Source organism: Helobdella robusta (assembly GCF_000326865.2).
Source record: "Helobdella robusta unplaced genomic scaffold HELROscaffold_19, whole genome shotgun sequence".
In the NCBI taxonomy this organism is placed as follows: Eukaryota; Metazoa; Annelida; class Clitellata; order Rhynchobdellida; family Glossiphoniidae; genus Helobdella; species Helobdella robusta.
The window spans coordinates 1865568-1870486 of record NW_008704034.1 but is presented as its reverse complement, the minus strand read 5'-3'; positions in this window follow the sequence as shown (position 1 = coordinate 1870486).

Below are 4919 nucleotides of genomic sequence, written 5' to 3'. Positions count from 1 at the left end.
TGGTGGACAAAAAATAGGAGTAAACTAATTTTTAATAAAAATTTTTTGAAGGTTTTGTATTTTTCTAAGTCATTTTTGCGTTTAATTAGCCGATGTAGAGAATTCAATTTGCAATAGATTCACCACCGTCATCATCTTCATCGTAATCGTCATAATCACCATAATCGCTGCAAACATCATCATCATCATCAGCATCACCATCTTCATTTTGATCTATATAGTTATCTCTGTTATCATCGTCATCATGGTGATCAGACATGTCCAGACAGTCGTCATATCATAATTATCGTGATCCATATAATCGTTATCATCATCGTCGTCGTCGTCATCATTACCAGCGTAATGAAGCGTCATTATCATTACCATCATTCTGTCATTAGCGCACGATGATTGCTAATGCACGTGCGCAAGCATTTGAATCAGCCCTCCTAATCAAATAAGGCTTGGCAACAGATAAGAAGTTGCTGAACGTGGCAAAAAAAGTCAAAAAATTTTTTTATTTATTTATTCTTATTTTTTATTACCATAATAATCATTGGTAGCAGAGCAGAAGTTGCCGTCGTAGCCACAGTAGTGTAGTAGTAGAAGTAGCAGCAGCAGCAGTAGTAGTGGTAGTAGTAGTGGCAGTAGTAGTAGCAACAGTAGTAGCAGTGCTATTGCAGTAGCAGTTGTAGTAGTAGCAGCAGTTCTAGAAGAAACAATTTTGGTTAGCACCTGCTAGTACTTCTTTATTAAAATTTACTACTATCAACAGTTATAAGCTTCTAAAAATATGCCAAAATATTATTGCTCCGACAAATATGACATATAAATTTGAATAATTATAATACAAGACCAAAAATATTTTTATAAATTATATTTATAATGATCAGGTAATGATAATTAATTTAAAGAAATAATTCCAAATGAAAAATAAAATCTCAATCAATACTCGATCTAATAAAAGATAATAATTGAATTAAAGACGCATCAAACGATAACAGTTATAGGAGGGTACGGTTGTATGTTATATGTGTGTTATTTTTGTTAACACATGTGTTATGAGTTAGATATATATATATATATATATATATATATATATATGTTATTTGTGTGTTGTTTCATTTATTTTCCGTATCTTATACAAGCTGTTATTCTTATTATATTCTATAATGGAATGGCTTACACACACACACATCAGACATACACACACAGACACACACACACACTACACACATACACACACATACATTCAAAGGCACACACAAATATACAATAGTATCTAAATACTTATAAATGCTATGAAAGTTTCACAGATATCCATGAACAAAACCTATGTATATATATATATATATATATATATATATATATATATATATATATATATATATATATATATATATATATATATATATATATATATATATATATATATATATATATATATATATATATATATATATATATATATATATATATATATATATATACACGTCTGCAAATACACGCAGGTACGAACAATCCTAACGAACAATCCTACAAACACAACACAGAAACACACACAAACAGACACACACACATACACAGACAGACAAAAACGCACACACAAACATACACCCAAACATACATGCCTAAGTAGCATACGCACAATTTATCAATTTTTTACTTTATCATTTCAAGCATGCACCGGGCGATTCATCAGTCATTCATCATTCATTCATTGCGATGCATTAATTCCACAGCTGCATTAATTCATCAAATTTTTATGTAATATATATCACGTCGTCTGTTATTCTAGATTACAAAAATTTACGTTGAATAATTTAATTAATGAAAATGCGTTTTGGTTTTAAAATTTGAACTTCCATAAGCGTACAGGCTGTGTATGTGTGTGCCTGTGTGTGTGTCTGTGTTTTGTAGAAGTATGTGTAAAAATGTTGAAATGTTTTTTTAATATTAGACACATACATACACACACATACACATACATACACAAACACACACATACACACATAAACAAACAAACACACACACAAGTAAGAGTCGTACGCTGCATGTACCGTACATGTTCGTGCGTTAATATTGCCGTGATTAATTTTCTCGAGGATTAAGTACTGTGACAGCTTCAACAACACTGTTTTAAATTGTTTGAGAAAAAAAAACATCAACAACAATTTTGTCAAACATCATCTTCCTTATCATCTTCATCCTTTTTTCTATCACCCTCTCCATCATCTTCTTCACCAACTTCATCATCATATTTTTCTTCTTCTTCCTCGTCATCAAAACAACACTCACGTCTGCAGCAACGTCAGCCACAACGAACGACAACAACATTAGCGACGTAAACTTCAGGAATCACATTTTAAAAGACATTATCTTCGCCACTATGGCATCATAAACAACGTCAACACACAAAAAATTATACAAAAACATCATCAATTTTGTCAACAACATCAACAACAATATCACTAAGATACTACATATAAAAACATCAACATTACCATCAAAAAATTAACAACCACCATTACCGACACCAATACTGAAACCAACAAAGAGTTTCATCGTCGGTCGACCTCGGCCGGCAAGTAAATAGTGATGAGCCAGTCTGGCGTTACGATCGATAGGATGCATCGATTCTCATCTTACAAACTAACCCTAACCTTAACACAAATGTCATAGGGGCTACTCGCCCGTCGAAGAATGTATAAACTTTTTTCTCATTATTTTTTTATTTCTTTTTTTGGTTTTATTGCTTTCTCTTCTTATTCTTGTCGTATCAGGCATTTACAAATTGTGTTTATTCTACTATTTTTTTTGTTTTTCACTCTTAACTTTTTCAATTTATTGTCCATTTAATGTTTTCACTGACATCTTCGAAACGTTTTTCATACATTTTAAAAATTTAGTGCCGTAATTAACTTACTTCGTGCGCTGACTAACTGTTCAAACTTCTAAATTTGATGTTTTTGCTCTTATTTCTTCCTTCTCGACCTACAACTCCAAATTTTATTTTAACTTGAATTCAACACACTAAATAATAAACTCTTATTATTAATGCAATATAATCAATAATAATAATATAATAATAATAGTAATAAATATAAAAAAAAGATTTTTCAAATCATAGTAACCCGTATTTCTAACTCTTTAGAAAAAGACATAAGCGATCCACATTAGCAACGCAACCAGCATTTTGATATCGTCATTATTTTTTCTACCATCTCATCCTCTTCTTCTTCTTCTTCCTCCTCCTCTCCATCATTTTCTTCTTCCTTCTTCTTCCTCCTCTTCCTCATCTTCACTATCTCATCGCGCAGGGCAGCTATCATTAATTTTTTCCCGTGTCCACGTTTCGTGACGGACAGCGAATAAGAGACTCGGCTTATTATTGTTGTTGAAGCCGCTACTGTAGTAGTAGTAGTTGATGTAGTAGCAGTTGTCGCTGCTACTGCTGCTGCTGTTATAGTAATAGTAGTATTAGTAGTAGTAGCGGTGGTTAATGATTTTTTTGATTTTCAGTTATCTTTCTTAAAACTCGGCTTTGTTGCAGTCTTTGATGTAATAGTAGCAGCAGCTGTTGTCGCCACTGCTGCTGCTGCTGTAGTAGCTATAGTAGTGGCTAAGGTAGTTAATGATTTTTTGATTTTCTACCATCCTTGTGACTGATTTTCTTTACCGAGTTGTTTTGATCCTTCCATGCTTTTCTATTGTTTTTTTTTGCGTTTTGTTGTTGTAATGTTGCCAAAATGCTGATTAAAGAGAAAATGTTTGCAATGCACCTGTGAATGCATGCAATCATTGATGCATGCAGTCATTGACGCATGCATACGTGCATACACTCTTGTTTGTATATGCATGTCTGATACGATTGTTGAGTAAACAAGTTTGTGTGTATAAAATTGCCAATTGTTTTGTCCAAATATTATGATATATAGTTAAGTTAACGTTAAATAACAATGCTACTACAACTAACAACAACAACACTAATATAATAATAACAAATATAATACAATAATAATACAATAATAAAATCACAAAGAATATAAATAATAATATAAAAACAGCAGCCAAGATACATAAACAATGGAAGAAACATGAACGGATGTGAAAACGGTGATATTTTGAAGGGCTGAAGGTCCACCCGACGGCCATTACTCACCCTCATCACGTTATCTTCCATACAAACATTGTAATCAACGTTAACAATAATAATAACAAAACTATAATAATAATAAAACTAATAATAATAATAATTAAAATAGCGTTAATGATAAAAATAATTACAATAATGAATATAATTATGTTGGTGATGGTGTTTGCTGTTATCAAAAGTATTATAGTTGAATCAATAAAGTTCGGATCGTAAAAAAAATTGTAAAAAATGGTGAAGACAACGATGACGATGATGATGAGAATGATGATAAGAATGGTGATAAGAATGATGATAAGAATGATGATAAGAATGATGATAAGAAAGACGATAAGAATGATGATAAGAAAGACGATAAGAATGATGATAACGACGATGTTGATGATAATAAAATTGATGATAGCAATTTATAAACGTCAAACACAGCAGCAAAAATCTGGTAGAGCTAATGATGAAAAAAAGTCGTACAAAAATTTAAAAAATAAAAATAAACAAAATTTTTGTTGTTGTTGTTGCTTCGTTACGAAAGCCGCTGTGATGAATCGTGCTTTGTTCACAGTGTAATTTTTACATATGATGTTTGTAATGAGGCTAATGATGCTCTATGTTTGTATGTTACTGCATGTGTATGTGTATGTGTGTGTGTGTGTGTGTGTGTGTGTGTGTGTGTGTGTGTATGGTGTGTGTGGTGTGTGTGGTGTGTGTGTTGTGTGTGGTGTGTGTGTGTGTGTGTGTGTGCGTATGCTAGTTTGTGTATAAAAACCATGACGATGAATNNGATTATGTC